General features: G+C 44.7%; 1 pseudogene; it reads right to left on the bottom strand.

Moving 5' to 3' along the window:
* Nucleotides 1-464: 464 nt before the first annotated feature.
* On the bottom strand, nt 465-22,379 carry LOC133770473 (serine/arginine-rich splicing factor 11-like; annotated as a pseudogene).
* Between the last annotated feature and the right edge of the window lie 98 nt (nt 22,380-22,477).

Below are 22,477 nucleotides of genomic sequence, written 5' to 3'. Positions count from 1 at the left end.
TCTCCCATGGGGTGCAGGGCCCAAGGACTTGGGCCATCCTCCACTGCACTCCCGGGACACAGCAGAGAGCTGGCCTGGAAGAGGGGCAACCGGGATAGAATCCGGCGCCCCAACCGGGACTAGAACCCGGTGTGCCGGTGCCGCAAGGCGGAGGATTAGCCTGTTAAGCCACAGCGCCGGCGTGACCTCACTTTCTATTCATCACTTCACAGCCTCAGCTATGGAATTAACATGTGGCATTGGTGACATCTGCTGTCATCCTTCATGGGGGTTCAGAGTTCCCTTATGAATTCCTAGGGAGAATAATCCCCACAAGATGTTCACGTCCTAATCCCTGAAACCTGCGGATATGCTAGTTTATGTGGCAAAGGGGAATTTAGGTTGCAGATGGAATTAATGTTGTTTAGCTACTGACCTCACAACAGGTGGAATTACACTTGATTATCCAGATGGGTTCAATATAGTCACGAGGGTCCTTCCACGTGGAAAGGTGAGGCACACGGGGCAGCCCGAGCGGTGTGATATAAGAGGGCGCTTGCTTCGCCTTTGTAGCTTCGAAGCTGGAGGAAGCGGTTCGTAGCCGGGAAGCGCGGGCACCCCTTGAAACCTGGAAAAGGTAAGGAAATATGCTGCCCAGACTCCACAGAAAGGAGGAGTCGTCTTGCTAGAACCTCCATTTTACTCTGTCGAGACCTGTGTCAGGTTTTTAAGGGACAGAACTGTACAACGACTTTATGCTACTTCACACTGCCGAATCTGTTGTGATTTGCTACAGCAGCGATAGGAAACCAACACACCCCGGCTACTTTACAGTGAACATTCCTCCTGGTTTGACCCAAAGCCCTTGGTGCCCTCCAACCTCATGGAGTCTCCAGTGGTCACGAAAAAGGAGATTCTGATTATGGCAGGAACTGGACTTCCCAGCTTACCATTTGCTTTTTTGTTCAGACTACCCCTCCGCCCTTCCTTTCAGCAAAGGGCTCCTGGGCATCTATGTATAGGGTTGGAAATAAGTAGAATATCAAGGCGTGTTCTTGATTGTTTCAGGGCATCAACAGAACTGGATGGTTGATGCCACGGGCCCTGCCTTAGTAAAAGCTTACGGTTGGTGATTTATGGCCAGTGGAAGTTAAATTGCTGTGCCATGCATTTTAGCCAGCTAGAACTACATTATACTAGGTGTAGGTTGATATTTGTGCAAGTGATATTGGAGACTCGGTCAGTCTCCACTCTAAATGTGAAAGAAGTCACAAGCAGATAAAACAGAGGAATAAATATTCACTATGTAAGCTGCTTGTCTTGGTATATTAGTCATTTGCAAACTTTAGTTTACATAAAAGCCACCTGGGGACCTTGTTAAAAAAATGTAGATTTCCAGCTCAGCTGCTCGGCATGAGTGAGCCTGGAAAACATTTTTGACATGTGCTCCTTATGCAAGTAATCAGTGCAGTACACAGCACGGATGGCGCCGAAACTGCTCGGGATGGGGGAGGGACACCATTCAGATGGTCCAGTGGTATGTCTTAAAGAGCAACAAATACTTAATTTCTGAAGTCCCCCCTCCCCCCCACAATTTGATCATTCTCAAGGATGTCCACTCCCTTTCACTTTACCTCATCACATAGGCATTTACAGGCAATGTGGAGTCAGGTGTGGTAGAGGGCATACTCCTGTGGGGGTTGATATCCTAGTCTCCAGGTGGGCATGTGTAGGGTCCTCCCAGATTCTATACTATTTCTCTGTTTCCCACTCTGCTCACCAACAGGTGACTCCTAGCATGGAGCAAAGTAGGTGTTCCTTTGGTGGGGAATTTCTGGTTGTAAGGAGGCTTGCTTCTTAAGTCACCATTGGACTTGCATTGTTGGTGAGCAGCAGTCAAGGCCTTACACTTGGGAATGTCCTTCCCTTCAAAGGTAGGGAGAATAATCTGATCCCTTCACCATGAGCTCTTGCGCTCCAAAGTCTAGTCTGCCTTTGATCTGGGTCACTTGGGAGAGGAGGGCTCTGCTACGGTTGTACAGGCTGAATGTTTCATTTCCAGTAGGTGCATGGAAGTGGGAGCCAGTCTCGGCCACCCTCGGCCACCCTCACAAAGCTGGATGCCAGAGCCAGGGCCAGGTTTGTATCTGGCTGGTAGAAAGGGCACCTTTCAAAAGTCCACACGCAGCCTCAGCTCATGACCCTGCCAGGTAGCACAGTCAAGGATCTCTCAGTCCCTTCTGGACCTCAGTGACTGGAGCTCCGGAGTCATTTAAAAAGGGAAAACGGAATGAAATTTGGAACTGTTAGCTGCATTTTCCAATAGTTGTAAATCCCTGTTTATTGACAATAAATGGTCCCCATGAAAAGCCCACCAATTGGACTCTGCTGAACACATCTACTTGCTGGACAAACAACTTCCTTGGTGAGTGACGCATTATCCCCTAGTGTCCTGTCAATCTTATTTGCCAACTTCCAGCTTATCAGCCGGACTTGCTCAATGCTGCAGGCCAAGGTATTTTGTGTTTTAATTTTAACTCCTTGCAGACAGCTGATTACATTAGTGGCGGTACCTCATCAGTACACAAAGGATATTGGCTCCAAGTTGGAAGACTCGTCTCAGCATTTTTCAAAGCTTTACAAAACTGTTGGAAGAGACCTATTTTTAAATAGGATAGGAGAGAAACATGGAGGATATAAACTAGTTATGTTTCCTCTTCTATCTAGCCCCATTTTTCTACATTTCATATGTCCAAATGATATTTTTAAGAATTTTTATTTTTAAAATATAAGTCTTTGCCTCTGTATCATCTACTCCCCTGGTGGTGAAAACAGCCATTGAGATTCTGTGCCCCACCTTTCTCAGTGGGTTCCCTGCCTGAGCTCTGGCTGCAGTAACATTTACTGAGCTACTTGCTGCCCACTTCATAGGCCACTGAAGCTGCAGGCAACTCTTCTGATGAACAGTTCGAGTCGTGGGCTTTTGAGCAGTTGCTGACCAGCCGCTTTGGTCCAGATTCAGGCTTGCCTCCAACCTTGCTGGCTGAAGTATCTGACTTATAGAAGGCTGGACACAGTCTCCTTAATGCAGCAAGATTAGTAGGTGCTAAGGAGGGCATTACAGATCATTAGCTACCTAATCGGAGTAACTAAAGGAGAAGTTCTCCCAAGGAGGCCATTTATTGTGCTTGCATGAGATGACCAGGCACGCACAGGGCACTTCTTAAGGAATCTCCCTCCGTCCTCACATTGAGCTAGGGATTAGTCTTGATTTTCTTTCAGTTGAGAGATCTGAGGTGCAAAGACTTAGAAAAGACTTAGAATAACATTTCTGAAGCCATGCATCTAATAAAATGAGGCAGGGGGAAAACACTTTGGGGGGGAAGGAGGCAGTAGTGAAATACTTCATACTGATGACAAAATATGTGTTTGGGAAGAGTATTTTTCTGTCTGACTCCTGCTAGGTCAGCAGATCAGTGCTGCAGTAATTTTTGCTGGATTCAGAAGTGATTCTTTGATCTCCTTTTATTTTTCAGCCTTTCATAAGCTGAAACCGATCTTGGCCAAAATGGACATCTCAGATGTAATGTTATTTCCACATTTTTTCCTCTTCTGTCAGTTTAATAGCGTGACTATTTATCCCTTCTAGATAGTACACGCCTAGAGAAACTGGTGTTGAGCAAGAGAAAATGCCAATAGATCAGCCAAAGGTCAGTGGTTCACAACCTTGGCTGCCAATGAAGATCACCTGGAAAGATCTTAAAAACTCCCCATCTCCAGGCCACATCCCTCTCCCCAGCCGGCTGGATTAGTGTCTCTGGGAAAGCGGCTGGGCAGCGAAGTCGGCATCTCTGGAAGTGGCCCAGGCATTGGTGTGTTTTTTTTAAAGCTTCCTGGCATTTCTAGCCATGCTTCCTCACTGTAGAGTGAACAGGAAGCACTAGGGTATGTTTAAAATGCAGGTTCAGACTCAGTGGGTGTGGCAATCTGTTTCTGACAAGCTTCCAATGCAAGCTGTAGAGTCTGCTGCTCCCCACAGTTGGGGTAGTAAGGCTCCAGATCAGGTGAAAATGGGACCCCTGGATCTGTGGCATTGGCAACTTCGGTGGCTTGTTAGAAATGCAAATTCTTGGACCCAATTCCAGACATGAATCGGGTACTCTGGGGTTGGAGCCCAGCAATATGTCTTAAAGCCTCCAAGGGGTTCTGGTGTACGTTAGTTTGCGAACTACTGCTGGATAAGAGTTTCCCATTTACTTCAGTGTTAAGCTTTGTAGAGGCAAGGGAGCAATCTCATGCTTCAAAGTAATGGAGAAAGTGTCTTATAAGAGTACTTAGAGGCCAGTGCCGTGGCTCAATAGGCTAATCCTCTGCCTGTGGCGCCGGCACCCAGGGTTCTAGTCCCGGTCGGGGTGCCAGATTCTGTCCCAGTTGCCCCTCTTCCAGTCCAGCTCTCTGCTGTGGCCTGGGAGTGCAGTGGAGGATGGCCCAAGTGCTTGGGCCCTGCACCCATGTGGGAGACCAGGAGGAAGCACCTGGCTCCTGGCTTCAGATTAGCGCGGTGTTTTGGCCACAGCGGCCATTGGGGGGTGAAACAACGGAAATGGAAGACCTTTCTCTGTCTCACTGTCTACTCTGTCAAAAAAAAAAAAAAGTACTTAGAAGTAGATCAGTTTTCAGGGGAACTACGGAAAAGATGCACAGCCAGAAGTGCACGAGGAACTACTCGTGAAACCAGGCATCCTGGGAACTGTGTGCCTCTGGGAGCACGAGGTGGCAGTCAGTGTCAGGGTGGCGGAGTGGGCTGATGCATTGCGCGCCTGGATGCAGGGGTGCATGTTTCCTCCTCCAGGGCCTGCTGCTGTTTAACTCAACAGCTCTTCCCCATCTCTGCCCCTAAATTTCTAAGGCAGGACACCTTAGCATTCTGGAATGAAATTACTTAAGTGATAATTCTGACTTATCTTCATAAGGTATTTTACCTAACTTCTCTTGACCTCAGTGATCTTGTACTGAAAAATGGGAATACTAAGTGTACCTACCTTATAGACTTGTTGGATTAAATGAGATAATGGATGTCATATTGAATATTTAGAATGACATGGGACCCAGGAACATCTCATGAGCTTTCATTACTGTATTGTCTTTTGTGTCTCTATGCTTGCAGTTGCATCTAACTCTGACTCTCAGTATAAACCTCGAGTTCAAATGTTTGAGAAAGACCCAGTGAGTCACTTTTGTTTAATAGGCAAAGCTCCCACCAAGCAGCTGTGGACATCTGTGTATATGCTGTTTAGGGTTACTTGTGGTCCTCTGGTTCGTATGACTTCACTTACTTGGGAAGCTCTACTCATGATTTACGTAACTTGAAGGGAGAGAAAGCATGTGTGATTTTTGTGCTATCTATGGGACACTGGCACTCTTCCAAGGCTATATGCCACTGTAGTGCCTTCTTCCCTCAGCTTTGACCAACCCATCTTGCCGTCTGCTGACGACCTGGTGTCAGTCTCCACAACTTAGAAATTCAATTTTACACGAATCTACCAGCTGTTAGCTGAGTGCACATACAGAACTGGGGGCCTCTTGCACTATTACTGTCACTTCTGTCCCCTTCTGTTAGCACATTCCTAGAGGAGTGATTTTAAATCAAAGGAGATGCTGCTTGTTGGTAGAGGCAAAGAGCATGCAAATTTAGGAACGCATAATTCCTATCTTAAAAGTCCCCCCTCTCTTCTGCTTGGGACTTTTAAGGGAAATATCTTTTGTAGTGTGTGTGTGTGTGTGTGTTTTTTTTTTTTAAGATTTTATTTGAAAGAGTTAGAGAGGTAGAGACAGAGGTCTTCCATCTGCTGGTTCACTCCCCAGATGGCCTCAATGGCCAGAGCTACGCTGATTTGAATCCAGAAGCCTCTTCTGGGTCTCCCACACAGGTGCAGGGGCCCAAGGACTTGGGCCATCTTCTGCTATCCCAGGCAGTAGCAGAGAGCTGAATTGGAAGAGGAGCAGCTGGGACTAGAACCAGCGCCCACATGGGATGCCGGTGCTTCAGGCCAGGGTGTTAACCCGCTGTGCCACAGTGCCGTCCCCCTTTGTAGTGGTTTTTTAGGTTGGAGAAAAGAGGAGTTGTTGTCAGTTGCTCACATTTTCAGCTGATTTCCTACCACAAAGCCACTGGATTGGTCTACTCCAGTGTGTGGATAAACAGTAAGACCAGTCTTGCAATGCATTCTGCCTGGGTAAGATGGGCTGCCTTTAACGATGTAACTGCCATGTCTTTCTGTGCTCACTGACTTCTGAGTGAGGGAATGCAGCCATGCAAGGTGTGAGATGCTTTCCTTTGCAGTCTGAAGTTGCGTGACAGTGGTGTTCCCTGCTTGATCATCCAGAATGTCTCTGTTGCCTTTCTTCCTTGGAGAAAAGTAGAGAGAACTCATTTAGTAGTGACAATGACAAGTCTTTTAATCTGAGGTCACCCTGTAGTTCCCATCATTCTTGTCTCTCTGTGCTGTAGTCATTAGTTTCCACATCAGGATTTTAGACGGTTTCAATGTTTGACTTGAGTAATCTTCAGTATATATAGATCTTGAAGGAAACTGCTTGAGACTTTCAAGCATTACTTCACTTTTTTATAGAATTCCTTAATTATGTAACACTACAAAACATATTGAAGCATGTGTTATTAAACTTTAAAATATCATCTGCATTTGGTTGTAGGTGTATATATTTATAAGAGCAGTTATTGATTTTAAATTGTCAATTCTGGGTGTGTTAATAGATTGGATATAATTGTTTCACTTGTGACTCTTAACCATTACCAATAAGCATTAAAGTTGCAGTTGCTTTTATTGTCATTTTGATATTTTAATCGTCATTTTAAACAAAAATTAGTGAATTGAAAATACATTCTCCCCATGCTGAAAAATAAATACTAATATGGTACTTTCATTACATATTTTCTGGCAACATAAATGACAGTATTTTGAAAAGTTCAGTGGAAAAATTGTTTTGGTGCAAATTTTTTTTGAAAGCTATGCAGTTTTTTGTAATATGCATTTCCCATATTTTTTTGAAGACCCCATATTTGCATGGATTTCAAAACATTTTAGCATCTAAATGAAGTTATCTTTTAATTTCATTTTCCATGACCTTTTTGGAGTATTCTTGAATAGCACTTAGCAAAGGCCCGGGTACTTGAATGTTTGACTTTTTAACAGCTATATGCACAATGTGACTTGGTTTCTCCATTACTTTTCTCCGTTCAAATTGCTACAGAAGTCTTGTATGATGTATGGTGACTTTACCTGTTCTTGACTTAGTGTACACCTCATTGTTAACACAAGCAGTCACTGGCCTCTCACGTCTCCCAGGTGACATGGCTATTATGTGTGCACTAATATTTAAGTTAATAATATGAGAACAAAGTTTCTTAGAAAATCCTTAAATCTCAGGATCTTCAGCAGTGCTAAGATTGCAAGATGTTGGCCGGCGCCGCGGCTCACTAGGCTAATCCTCCGCCTTGCGGCGCCGGCACACCAGGTTCTAGTCCCGGTCGGGGCACTGATCCTGTCCCGGTTGCCCCTCTTCCAGGCCAGCTCTCTGCTGTGGCCAGGGAGTGCAGTGGAGGATGGCCCAAGTCCTTGGGCCCTGCACCCCATGGGAGACCAGGAGAAGCACCTGGCTCCTGCCATCGGATCAGCGCGGTGCACTGGCCGCAGCGCGCCTACCGCCGCGGCCATTGGAGGGTGAACCAACGGCAAAGGAAGACCTTTCTATCTCTCTCTCTCATTGTCCACTCTGCCTGTCAAAAAAAAAATAAAATAAAAATAAAAAAATAACTTGACCAGTGGTTTTTTTTTTAATTTATTTATCATGAAAGTTTCACTCTATTTAATTCTCACAAAAACCCAATGTGGTAGACACTAGTACCAATTCAATTTCACAGATGAAGGCTTTGTGAGCAAAGATGGGTTAAGGAGCTTTCTCAGCACCAGATAGACAGGAACCTGCATTCCATCCCAAGTCCATCTCCAAAGGCTCTCTCCTGAGTTCTCTCCAAACCCCTACTGCAGAAATCTTTCCCCCAAACTTCAGGCAACTGGGAAGTGATCCTTGGCTAGACGGGCTCATGCCTAAGCTTTGCTGCTGTTTGAGGAAACTTGAGGCAAAGGTGGCAACCATGAGCTGAGCTAACGCAGTGCCTGTGTTTTGGGGGAAAAGGTCTCAATTTTAATGAGAACCCATTTATTCATGTAACTTTTCAATCATCCTGAAAGCTATTTAGGGGCAGCAGAAACCTTACAGCCAAGGCAAGTGCTGAACCTTGTGTTTGAATGAAAACCTTTTTCTAAGCTTAAAAGCCTGGCAGTTTGTGCGTTTATTCAGCACCGAATTGTACAGAGTGACTGGCTCTCCCCTCCTAGGTATTCTGTCAGCAGCTCTCCAGTCCCAGTCCTCTGCCACACACAGACCCTTTCCCCCTAGTTTTCTTACTGTAAATGCCTGTCTTTCCAGCGTGGAGAAAGCTTGGGTTGGCTGTGGGGTGGCACAAATGCACTGACAAATCTTGGTGTCGGAAATTCTGGGTGAAAACGCTGCAGCTCTAACCTTCATTAAGTCGCTTTCTTCCTCTGAGCTTATCTTTCCCCCCCTTTAACATGAGAACGTTGATAATGAAGTCCCAGGTTTATTGTGCAGAGTCCATGAGGTCGTGTGTGTTGACAACACTAAGGACTTCAGCGTATTTTCAATGGCAAGATCGGATTATTCACTGTTTCCCAGTCACTCCGCGAATACTTGTTAAGTGTCAGGATCTGCACTGGCACTGGAAATCAAGATGAGACTTTGTTGCTAATTTTAATGAACTTGTAATCTAATAAGGAAGATTGGCATTTAAAAAGCGATGTGGTGAGAAATGCCTAATGGAAGAATTATGTGCAATGACAAAGAAGCAGTGCTCAGAGCAGGTTAACTTTTGTAGACTGGAGACATGAACTTTAGCATTCAACCATCATTAAAAGTCATTGAAAAACAGTATGGTGTGTGTGGGAAATGCGGTCAGTAAGGTGGGGCAGGATATGAGGTAAGCATGATTAGGACACAGAACCAAGGCTGCAGGCTTGTTCTACTTTTGTTGTACCATGATTAGGCATGGTCATAGTGTCCACCCATGCTATTTCCTTTCTCCCCAGAATTGTCAAAAAGCAGTTAATTTATGCATGTTGAGGATGAAAAAACATCAAATACTCTCTCCGGTTCATCACTTTATTGCTGTTTCTGCGTTCGGGAATGTTATGGCTCCTCAACAGGGGTTTCCTCTTGCCTCCTTGATAGGACTGCTTTGTTTTGGCAGGCCCTTGATTTCCTCTGAATGTCATTTGGCTGCTGCCTTGTTACTCTTTTGATGGCCTATTTAGGCCCCTGGAGCTAGGATACACTTAGCCCAAGTTTCCATCAGGAACGGAGATTTCTGCAGTTCTCTAGGAATCGGGTTTCAATCCACTCCATGAAGCCAATGCCTGGACCAATGGGTCAATCAACCTGTTTGTCTCCTTGAATTGAGCAGGTGGTTCGGCATTTTTTCAGCCCATGTTGTCATTATTCTCTTGTGATTTGGGTGAGGAATTCGGATCCCGTTACGTTACTCTGCCTGAGTCATGGTTTGCTTGAGTTGGTAATGTTTTCTGAATGATGTTTTCAATAAATGTCCCAAACAATGAGTTGAATATTATCCTCTGTAAGTGAACAAAGTGCTGCTGGGGCCTGTTGTTCTCCACCCATTGCCACAGACTCTGGGGAATAACTAAGTTATCTGTATTAGAGGCACTGAAAAAATCATAAGTTCTGTGGGCCTTCATGATTTGGTTTGACTGCAGCATGGTTTCACAGCCTGCTTCACAGCCAAAGTCCTTCTTGCAAATAACTTTGTGGTCTGCATTTTGAGATGTGAAGGTAGTTCCCACAGAGTGTGTTTTAGATCACAGATCGCCAAAATGGGGTGATTAAGATTCTTGGGACACTGTAAGAATATATTAGAACTTGCGTGTGTGTATGTGTGCATAAATACTTAATGTTAGATTCATTTCGTGTGTATTTATAAGGATAAAGTGGCATCCTTTTATGCTGTTCAATAAAGAAATTGGTAATGTCTTCAAGTAGCCTGCATGTCAGGTGGTCATGTGCATTGAAGAGCACAATGGCTCAGTGGCAGCATCATTCATAAGTTTTCCTTCAGCCTCTTGTGATAGTTTGCGGTTTACATGAGCATGGTTAAATGAGCAAAAGTCTTAAGAGTTCTGTAATGACATTGCCAAATATGACCTTTATTACAATAATGCAAACTCAATGGTGGAACAAACTGCATCTGACAGGGAGTTGACCCAACACTTCAAATCATAAAACAGTTTAAGATACGGATCTTGTGATGGGCTGAATTGTGTTCTCTTGCCCACCCCACTCATCTGTTGAATTTCCAACCCCCACTTCTCAGTGTGTGAATTTTTTTGCTGGAGTCTTTACAGGGTGATTAAGTTAAAATGAGGTCATTGTGGTGGACCTTAATCTAGTACTACTGGGATCCTTATAAAAGAAACTTGTACACAGGTATGAATGGAGGGAAGACAACGTGAAGGCTTAAGGAAAGGATGGCAATCTACCAGGTGAGGGGAGAGAACTGGAATAGACTCTTTAATTATCTTTTTTTAATGTTTTTTTTCCCCCCTCTTTGGTCCTCAGAACTATTGACAACCCTTTAGTCAATCTTGGATTCCCAGAAAAGAAACTTCTGTTAAGCCACCAGTCCTGGTACTTTATTATGGCAGCTCTAATCAATGAACAGATTCAATTCCAGTCTAACTTACTATACTTCAGTCATGGTGTATTATTAGGTCTTGAGGTGTTAATGTAGAACCACTATAAAGACATTTGAAAGTAAGCTTTCAGAGCATGAAGACAAAACAAGTTGACAAACTAGGAAATGTGTTGAATCACATTGTTGGCACTGAAAATAACTAGTAATGAGACTTCTAGGAGAAGAAAGGCTGTCTTGTAGTATTAGAAGCTAAAGTAGGTGGCCCAATGGGTTAAGCCACAGCTTAGGATGCCTGTATTTTGTATGGGAGTGCATGGGATTCAGTCATGTCTCAACTCCCCATCCAGCTTCCTGCTAATGCAACCCTGAGAGGCAGCAGATGAGGTCTCAAACACTTGGGTCTGTGCCACCCATGTGTAAGACTCGGGAGTTCCTGGCTCCTCGTTTTAGCCTGGCATAGCTCTCTCTCCCTTTATTCCCTTGCTATGTCTTTCAAATAAACAAGCTTTTCATAAATAAGCTGAAATATTTTAAAAGCTTGGATGCTTTAAAATTCAGCTTGTAGTGTTAGCTCTGTTTTCACTGTATAGGTAATAGGATAGTCTTACATAACAAAATACACTAATATGGCTGAATGGAATTGGAGAAGATAGGAACTAATGTTTCCAGTGAAAAATGAGCAATTTAGCAGGATAGCAAACTTTAGGCAGAATGGGGAGAATCTGGCTTAGTAAATGGTGAAGGAAAAAAATAGTAATGAAGGCTGCCCTGAACTCGTAATTACAGAGACCTAAAAAGACAATGTTAGTGTTTGAAGGCTAATTAAATTTGCAATGGAAAATTACATTAGAATTTTCAACCTCTGGGGTCATTGATCAACTTTGCCACCATGTTTTTGCAGCTTGCAGGAGACTGGCTTCCGCTATTATACAGTTCAGAATGCCTATAATGGAATTGCTTAGAGGTGGGAAACTGTCTTGGAGGGTGAGTGCTAACTTCTTGTCTTGATGCTGTGACTGTAGACAGTTCTTTAAATATTACTCAAGAGGTAGAGAGGGAGAGACAGATCTTCATCTGCTGGTGTACTCCCAAATGTCTGCAACAGCCAGAGCTGAGCCAGTCTGAAGCCAGGAGTTTCTTCCAGGTCTCCCATGCCAGTGCAGGGGCCCGAGTACTTGGGCCATCTTTCTATTGCTTTTCCAGGCCATAGCAGAGAGCTGGATCAGAAGAGCAGCGGGACATGAACTGGTGCCCTTACGAGATGCCTGTGCTGCCAGTGGAGGCTTAGCCTACTATGCCACAGCGCAGGCCCCAAAAGTAAATAATTTTAAGAGTATTACAGATTTTGATCTACATTAAGATGCGTCTACTTACGCGTTTTCTTTAAAAGTGCCGATTTAAAGCATGAACTACTGCTATTATATTACTCTTCCAGGTGATTTTAGGAGGTACTTCTGGAAAAGGAGCAGCACTAGAATAGTTGAGGAATTGGAATATAAAGAGTTAAGAGAACATAATGAACTGGTTAAAATAGATTTTGGAGCCAATTTATCTAATTTGAACTTTGACTCCAAATTAACTGAGTTCATGAACTGTTTCATGCTTTTTAAAGTTAAAAAAAAAAAATACTGCCTATCTCCTAGCACTCTTAGTGTTAAACAGTTAATATGTATAATACTTTCAGAACATTGGCATATGATAATCTATTTTAATGATTTACTATTTTAGTACAATTATAATTCCTAGGCCTTGTTTTCCCTGATACATGAAAGCTATACCTATTTATGGGTGCCAAGTAATGTCTTGTTACATGTGTACATTGTGCAGTGTTCAAGGTAATTGTGTATCTTCAAACATCTTTGATAAACACATTCTGATGCGGGCCAGCCGCACCTGTCGAACGGAACCTGAAGGAGGGAGTGGGAATGAAAAGAGGGACAAGGGCGCAGAGAATGGAGCCAAGACAAAAGTCTGATCAAGGCTCGTTTATTCCAGCGTCTCAGTGATATTTTATACATAACCAGCTGCAGCTCAAGGCAACACAGACGTGAACAACACAGGCAAGCAAGTTATCAGGCTTTCTGCAACACAATCATAACATAGCTAATTTTGGCGGAGTGTTCTTGTTTGATCATTCTCCTGAAGCATGGGAATAGGTGACTTTTTTTCCTCCCAGGAACTCCACAAGCCAAGACTGACCTTGACTTGTCTATGACTTGTTTATGGGCTGCCTACAACATTCAAAACTCTATCCTAGCTCACATGTATAGGTACAGACTACATAAATATTGTACTATGCACTAGACCTCTGGAGTTCCTTTTTCATATTTATAACTTAGTATCTGTTAACCTTTTCTCATAACTCCATCCTTACCATTTTCCCCAGCCTTTTGTAACCACCATTTGTTATCAACTTCTGTTAATCAACTTTTTAAAAAGAGTTCACTTTTCCCTACATTCTTGTTAAGATTGATTTGAAAGGCAGATACATAGAGGAGAGAAATCTTTCTTCCACTGGTTCATTCCTCAAATGGCCACAATGGCCAGAGCTGGGCCAGGCCAAAGCCAGGAGCTAGGAGTTTCTTCCAGGTCTCCCACATGGGTGCAGGGGTCCAAGAACTTGGGCTGTCTTGCGCTGCTTTTCTCAGGTGCATTAGCAGGGAGTTGGATTGGAAGTAGAGCAGCTGGGACTTGAACTGACACCCATATGGGATGCCAACACTGCAGGCAGAGACTTAACTTTCTCTGCCATGGCACCAGCCCCTTCCCTAGATTCTTACCAACTCTTGTTGTCTTTTCTTTCTGAGAGTAGCTATTCTTACTGGAGTGGGATGATATCTTATTTTTTTTTTTAATGGAATTTTTTTTTATTCTTTTTTTTTTTTTTTAAATTTTTGACAGGCAGAGTGGACAGTGAGAGAGAGACAGAGAAAGGTCTTCCTTTTGCCGTTGATTCACCCTCCAATGGCCGCCGCGGTAGCGCGCTGCAGCCAGCGCACCGCGCTGTTCCGATGGCAGGAGCCAGGTGCTTATCCTGGTCTCCCATGGGGTGCAGGGCCCAAGGACTTGGGCCATCCTCCACTGCACTCCCTGGCCACAGCAGAGAGCTGGCCTGGAAGAGGGGCAACCGGGACAGGATCGGTGCCCCGACCGGGACTAGAACCCGGTGTGCCGGCGCCGCAAGGCGGAGGATTAGCCTGTTGAGCCACGGCGCCGGCCATGATATCTTATTTTTATTTGTATTTCCCAGATGTTGAACATTTGTGTGCCTATTAGCCATTTGTACGTCTTCCTTTGAAAAATGTCTACTCGGGGGCTGGCGCTGTGGCACAGCAGGTTAAAGCCCTGGCCTGAAGCACTGGCATCCCATATGGGTGCCAGTTCTAGTCCCGGCTGCTCCTCTTCCAATCCAGCTCTCTGCTATGGCCTGGGATAGCAGTACAAGATGGCCCAAGTCCTTGGGCCCCTACACCCACATGGGAGACCCAGAAGAAGCTCCTGGCTTTGGATCGGTGCAGACCCAGCCATTGCAGCCATCTGGGGAGTGAACCAGTGGATGGAAGACCTCTCTCTGTCTCTACCTCTATCTGTAACTCTTTCAAATAAATTGGTCTACTCAGTCCTGTTTTCCAAATTGGATTATTTTTGTGCTATTGAGTTCCTTATATATTCTGGATATTAACTGCTTATCTGATAGTTCATGAATATCACATTTTGTTTTACAGAAGCTTCCTACTTTGATCTCCCATATGTCTAGTTTTGATTTTGTTTTTTAGGGTCAAATCAATAAAATACTTGTAAATGTTAATGTTTTAAAACGTTTCCCCTATATTGTTTCAGTTTCAAGTTTTACATTTAGGTCTTTAATCCATTTTAGATTTTTTTTGTATGTACAAAAATTATGTATGTAGATACCCAATTTTTTCAGCATTGCTGTTTCAGACTGTCCTCTCTCAATGCACTGTTGAAGATTAGTTGATTGCAAATGTGTGGATTTACTTCTAGGCTCTATACTTGTTTGTTCTTATTTTTCCTTAGCTTTTGCTATCTTTTCTAGGTTTTGTTTTCTTTTTGCTAGTTAGCAACTTTTCAGTTCAAAGAACTCCCTTTAGCATATCAGCTTTTATTTGGTAATATCTTTAACTCTTACATCTAAAGATAGCTTTGCTGGGTACGTTATTCTTGGTTGGCAGGATTTTTTTAATTCAGTACTGTGAAAATCTCATTCCACTCTCTGCTGGCTTGTAGAGTTTTTGAGAATTCTGCAGTCAGGCAAATTGGGACATTCTTAAAGGTTACTTGTCTTTCTCTTGAAGTTTTAAGAATACTTTGTCTTTAACCTTGGAGAGCATGATTGTCATAACTGTTTCGGAGTAGACTTGGTTGAGCTGAATCCACCTGGGTGACCTGACGTTTCTGTACCTGGATAGTTGTATCTTTCTCTGTGTTTGAGAAGTTTTATGTTATCTCTTCGAATATGCCTTTTACCTTGTTAGACTTTTCAAGTGCCTTTTGAACTATTAAAGACTGGTAGGTCTTTAATATCATAAAATTCCAACAAGTACTTTTTTTTCTCCTGAGAAAATACCTATATTTTCAGATAGCCTGTGAGCACACTACTTCTGTTGGATCTATTGTTACTGATGCCTTCGATCATGTTATTTTTAAGTTTGTATTTATTACTAAAGTCTTGTAAAATTTCAGAAACTGTACATCAACATGGCACAGACTGTAGCCTACTTTTTCATTTGCACAAAAGCTTGAAACTCGGGCAACTGTTCCTAGTTAACTACTTTGCATATAGCATGGGATCACTGCATGATTACTGCAGTAATAGTTAACAATTTTATTGGTTTTACACATGTTGATCAAATAAGACAAATTACTTGATAATGTACTCCTTATTTTAAAAGCATATGAAGGTCAGGGGCCGGTGCCATAGCTCACTTGGTTAACCCTCCGCCTGCGGCGCCGGAATCCCACATGGGCGCCGGGTTCTAGTCTCGGTTGCTCCTCTTCCTGTCCAGCTCTCTGCTGTGGCCCGGGAGGGTAGTGGAGGATGGCCCAAGTGCTTGGGCCCCTGTACCCGCGTGGGAGACCAGGAAGAGGCACCTGGCTCCTGGCTTTGGATCAGTGCAGCACTGGCTGTAGCGGCTATTTGGGGGGTGAACCAACGGAAAGAAGACCTTTCTCTCTCTCTCACTGTCTGTGATTCAACCTGTCAAAAACATATGAAGGTCAATTTAAAATGCACTAGCCTCTTTTTCAACAGTGAGTTTTAAACTTTGTAAAAGTTCTCTTGTTCTGATTTTCAGATGAACTCTGAATAGGTGGAGCTTTCACTGATATAGATGTGGAAAAAATTATTTCAGCAAAATTCTCAAACACCTTATGAAAAAGTATACAACTCTACTTCAAAATATGCTATTTACTCACTGCCAAAGCCAGTTTTACTTGATCTTATTTCTGTAATTAAAGCCTAAGTAGCCTTCAAAAAAGGTTAGTGCATATGCAGACAACCTTTCAAAGTTAAACAAAAGCCACACAAATTTAGCCATAAGTTCAAAGGATTATCTATCGCAAATGTTCATTTCCAGATGTAATCTAACAATGTTAACTTGTCATGTCAACAAGACCATAGGTAGATCCATCATGTTGGAGGGTTTTAATGACATTTAGGATATTCTTGCCACAGTAACATGCAATTGGTGCATTCCCTACATGGCTCTATTAAGCAAGGAATCCAATTCTAGAAATACTGTAAGTGAACTGACTTAAGGAGATCCTCCAACATAAACAATCCGTGCCTGCTGTCGCTGCATACAGTTCTTCATATTTACTAAGCAACACCAGAATAGTAAAACTACTTACTCGGATTTCACCATAAGAATTGTTTATCCATGTACCACTTCCTAAAAGCTTTTTGATGTAAATAATATCAATGTCAGAAGCTTTATAACCATTTATAACTCGGCTGTATACATCTAGGTTTGAGATGAACACATACAGCGTTAAGAAGTCACACCAGGAAGGACACTGATGCATGTACACAGTTGGGGTTCCAAAGAGGCAACATTCAGTCACCATACCCACGTTGTCTTCATGATGGTCCTCTCCACTCACGCTGGAGTCTTAGCGAATCACCAGTCCCATTTTCCACAGAACGTTCCTTTGTTTTAGGTGAACCAGCTTCAGCTGGATTTTTTTCCCCTTGCTGTCATATCCCTGTTCCTCTTCATAATCCCGGTGTAAGCTGTTTTACATCTTTATCACTGATTTTCTTCCTGGTCCTTCTCCTTATCTTTTCTTGCTTGTTGTTTGTTCCCTTTCATCTCTGCTTCTTTGTCTTTATCTTTTTCTGTCTCCTAGGGGATGGTGAGACAATCTTTGTTTAGGAGACCTGGGTTTTTAGGAGCTCTTGTTCCACTCCTGTTTCTTCATCGTCCTCTACCTCTGCTTGCACTTCTAGAACGTCTGGCTGCACTGTAACTTTTTGGTGGTATTTTAGAACTTTTTTGTCGCTGGTTTTTGACTTGTTCCTTGACCTACCTCTCTGGAATAAGATCTCTTTGGACTTTTGGATCGTCTCCCTTCTTTGACTTAGAATGTGATCACCTCCTTGATCTACTTCTGTTAGGAAGTCGGATATGAGCTTATGTGTGTGTGACATAAAGGCCTAAAGAGTTGACATCTAGGTCCAGCATATGCAGCTCAAAGTCATCCCAATAACCTTATCTACATCCTGCCCTGCCCCCTCCTACCCGATAACCTTCCAGGTGGGGGTCCCTGCCACTTCTGCCTGATATCTGCATTTCAAATATCCTGTTCTGGAGGATTCTCCAGGGGGTCCTGTCCATCCTTCCAGGCTTCCCCCATCTGATAACTTCAGGGGAAAAACTCAGATAGGAATAAAAAGTCCTTTGTTCCAAGAGGAGCAGAGGTGGGGAGGCAGGACCCATCTCCTTACTCTCCCCCCCCCCCCCCCCCAACCGGATGGCGTGCTCAGCCCTCTGCCTCTGAGCCACCGGCCTGGCCTGCCCAGGTGTATTCTCCTCTCAACCATGTAACTCCGCTCTTCCCCATTCCAAGCGACTGGGCATACTCTCAGGCTCTGTCTGGAGAGGAGCCCAACCATTCTTATGGATGTCCCTTCCCTAATAAACTTTGCTATTTTACTTTCCACTACCTGTCTTACGCCTGAATTCTTTCTTGCACAAAGACAAGAACCCTGCCATTCACCGGTAACACTTCTTGATCGCTTGTGCCTAGAAGATGGAGCCCCTTCATCTTGATCTTGAATGCCTTCTTTCTTATCTGGTACTATAGCAGCAGAAATCGGGGGCTGTTTCTTGTACTCTTCTCATAGCCTCATCTATTTCTTTACTAGAGGTATCAGATCTCAGACTTGGTGAAACAAGACCAGCAGCAGCTACATGATTCAACTTGAGATCAACAGTACTCATGAGCTTCAGCAATTGGTCTACGGTGAGAGACTAGGAGTTCAAGTTTGCTCCAGGAAGCCCAAGTGCAGCAAGGGTAAGATCAAGAGTAGGAGCTCTCAAAGTGGCCAATGGAACAGTGCCAGACTAAGAGGGTTAGGAGTAGGCAGGCGTCTACCACCAGGCAGAGGACCTGCCACTGCATTAGCCTTAGTCTCATCAGGAGTAACTCCTTCTGTGTGTGGTACGACTATCAAAGCTCTGTCAATGAACACAGCGTTTGTTAGATGCTGTGCCACAACTGCTGAGACCGGATCATGGAATTTAACAAAGCACACAGAAGAGGAGACTGACAAAGGTGAATCATCTGGTGGGAAGAGGCGCAGTTCATCGATCTTGCCTAGGAAACCAGAGTCCACATCTGCTTGGAGCTAGTGCTTGGAGACATTAGTCACCTGGGTTATCTTGGTGCCGCCAGGCCGGCCACTGGAGAGGACGGTAGTGTTGCTCATTGCGCTGCTGCGTTCTCGCCCTCGAGCAGGTGATTCCAGATGCTAGACCTGCACTGGCAATGGAAAGGACTCCCTTGATCATGTTTTTAAATTCACTTAATGTACTTCTCGATTCCAGAATGTGTTGGATTTTAAAAATTTACTTCTGTTCCTGTAAAGATTTTCCTAATTATTTTTCTGAATCTCATTGAGTTACTTTATATTCTGCACCCAAGAATTTGCACTTACCAATGTCAGTCTGTTCAGTTTTATTTTGTCTCATTAGGTGAGGTCATGGTTCCTTGAAAGTTCCTGATACTTGCTGGCATACAATTTCATCTGTGCATTGAAGGATTAAGTGTTTTTCTAGTCTTTGTATTCTGACTTTGTACCTGCTTTCCAGAAATTCTAAGCGATCTATTTGTTTCTTAGCCTGTGGGCATTTCTCCATTTCAATACTAGGTGGCGCCCTAAGTCCTGGTCTGGTAGTATGTTACAGAAGCACATGGTGCCCCTGTCCGAGGTCTATCCCAGGTTCTCAGAATGAACTGCTAGAGGCTTTCTGTGCACACTGGCCTGTGGATGGATTGAGGCCTCTGAGCTCTTGTCCAGTGCTGGGTCAACAGTTTGCCCCATGGCAAAGTACTGTAGTGACACTCCCACCTCACAGTCAAGTGGCTGGAGTCTTGCTTCACTGTCTGGGAGATTGGGGGAGGTATGGTGGAAGTGCTTCTTTGGCCAGTTGTCTAAGGAGGGGCCCAAAAGGTCAGCTGGCAGGTAGAGATCCGGAGGCAGGAGTTGTAGGGGCCCAGCTGGCACTGGGTTGTACAGTGGCAGGCTTGGTACTAGGTTCTAAGCTCTGGACTTAATGCCTCTCATCTGAGGAAGGGGGAGAGAATTAGCAGGGAGCTGGATCTGAAGTACAGCAGCCGGGACTCAAACCGGCACCCATATGGGAAGCTGGGACTACAGACTGACAACCTTCTACGCCACAGCACTGGCCCTTGAATTCAATTTAAAGTATATGTGGTTGAACTTGGTTGGGAAAGAACTTCATCATAAGCTCAACATGTTCCCACACATACAGAAATGCTGATTGTCTGAGGGCATATGTGTATCTCGGAGGAAAGATTGGCGTATTCTTACACCTGAGACCCAACTACTAACGTCCATTGTAGAAGAATATGTAGTAATGAGAGGCAGGCTTCAAATGAGCAGTGGTGCAACAAATGAGCATGGAAGGTGTTGCATCTTCTCAGCCCTTCTGGAGATGGAAGATACTCACTTAGTGTGAGTAAGCACACGGGACTTGCCTTAAGAGAGCCTGTGAGAACGAAGGGGCTGTCAGTGGAGTCTTCTGATCACCATCAGGGAAAGCACAGGCACTTAGACACAGTGCAAGAAAACATACTGACTTTCAATTTTGCAAATAATCGCATGGCCCAGGAGGCACCAAGCTGAACCAGAGTTCTGGTTCTACTACTGGCTGTCCCTCAGAGCCTGCAAGTTTCTGCCAATGTCAGAAGTTGAAACCTTACAATGCTTAAATGAGATTGGGACTGGCTGATTCTTAGTGGATTTTTAATTATGCAGGTGGCAAAGTTTACTCTTAGGTAGATAAGAGATGCAGGATGATATGGGGCCAAGCCATTGGGCATTTCAGTAGTGAGACTGGGGAGAGGAGACTGGGGTCATTGAGAACCAGGAAAGTAAACCGGAGTGCTGTCATGGTACCTGAGGCCAAGAGTGTGAACAGATTTGTGAAATGACTTCTCTGCTTCACCTTACTCAGTTTCCCACTTATCCTTAGCTGTGGAAATGGAGGACTTCCTCATGCTGTGAGGGCACTGAATGTACAAGTTGAAGACATTTGGGACTTATGCAACCAATAGACAATATCCTTAATACCACCCTTTACTCAAAATATCACCTGAAGCCAGGAGCCTGGAACTCGGTCTTTCAGGTGGGTGGATGGCAGGGATCTGAGTACCTGAGCCATTACCTCCTGCCTCCCAGGGTGTACATACAGGAAGCTTGATTGGAAGCAGAGGAGCTGGGACTTGAACCATGCACTCAGATATGTGATGTGAGCATCCCAAGTGTTGTCTTAACTGCTGTGCCAAGTGCCCACTTATACTTCCTGTTTTCTATTCCTTTTGCATATCTAATCTCCGTGGGATTAGAGTATGCTAAGAAGGATCAGATTTAGATAGGAGGGAGGGCTTTCTAGTAGTTCTAGGATGCTATTGGCAATGAATTTTCATTCAATATGTATTTTTTAAAGAAGATTTTTTTTTGACAGTGGACAGAGAAAGGTCTTCCTTTTCCATTGGTTCACCCCCCAGTGGCTACTGTAGCCGGTGCACCGCGCTGATCCGAAGCCAGGTGCTTCTCCTGGTCTCCCATGCGGGTGCAGGGCCCAAGCACTTGGGCCATCCTCCACTGCCTTCCCGGGCCACAGCAGAGAGCTGGACAGGAAGAGGGGCAACCGGGACAGAATCTGGCACCCCGACTGGGACTAGAACCTGGTGTGCCGGCGCCGCAGGCGGAGGATTAGCCTATTGAGCCATGGTGCAGGCCAAGACGACTTATTTGTGAGAATTAGAAGGCGAGACAAATCTTTCCATCCACTATCTCTCTGGATGGCTACGATGACTGGGGCTGGGCAGGCCAGAGCCGGGAGCTTACTTGGGTCTCCCACATGGGTAGCAGCTAGGGCCATTTCCCGCTGCTTTCCGCAGGGAGCTGGGTCAGAAGTGGAGCAGCCAATCCCAGCACCCATATGGGATTTCAACATGCAGGCAGCAACTTTACCCACTACACAATGCCAGCCATTCATTCAGTATGGATTTTCTACGTAATTACTAAATATAAGATGCTCCTATAGATGGTGCAGCAAAGATAGTGATGTGTTCACTGAAGTCAAGATGTCCTCAAATGTAAGTGTAGGCACAACATATGAAAAGCCTGGATAAAATGCGATGAAGGACCAAAGAAGCGATCCCACTGAGTGGGAGAGATTGCAGCAGGTTCAGAGGTGGAGTTCATGTGTGGGTTGGCCTTAAAATGAGGGATTCATGAGGCAGAGGGAGGAAATAGACAAGTTAGCAAAACAGTAACCGCAGGAGCAAAGGCACGGAGATGGGCCAGGGTGGGTCGTTCCTGGAGACAAGGTGGTGGTCCGATTTAGCTGGAACATGAAGATGGGTGAGGAGAGAGAGAAAAGGGGCATAAAGATGGAGGAGTGATCCCGTGTGTCAGGTCCTGGGTGCAGAAACCGGAGATCAGAACACTGCTTGGGGGCCAGAGAGGGGGGAGAAACCCAGGCTGTCCCTAATACTAGCTGTGGTATGGGTTATGTCAAATCACTGCTTTGAGTCCATTCTTTGTCTAATGTGAAATGCTCTTGTATTACCGAAAACCACTCCCCAGACCCCCACCCAGCCGAACCATGATGTTGACCATGGGGCACGACTAAGTCTGAGCAGGCAGGGCAGTGAATGGGAGATTGTGTTAGGGCCCCTAGACAAGTAAACTCGCCTACAGACGCACAGCTTGTAAGAGGGAGGGGCGTGATAAGACCTTCTGTATTCTGAAACCAACTACACCTCCTGTCGGGGAGGAGAGAGCATCCTGGATCTGTGAGGTGGTGGATGTTGGCATGAGCCGCGGAACAGTGTCCCTGGGGGCCGGCCAGCTTCGAGGGAAGTGGGCGGGTGTGACACAAAAGAGCAAGGCACGGAGCTGCTGCAACCGCGTGG

The sequence above is a fragment of the Lepus europaeus genome, chromosome 11 (assembly GCF_033115175.1).
Source record: "Lepus europaeus isolate LE1 chromosome 11, mLepTim1.pri, whole genome shotgun sequence".
NCBI lineage: Eukaryota > Metazoa > Chordata > Mammalia > Lagomorpha > Leporidae > Lepus > Lepus europaeus.
This window is presented reverse-complemented; position numbering and strand designations above follow the sequence as displayed.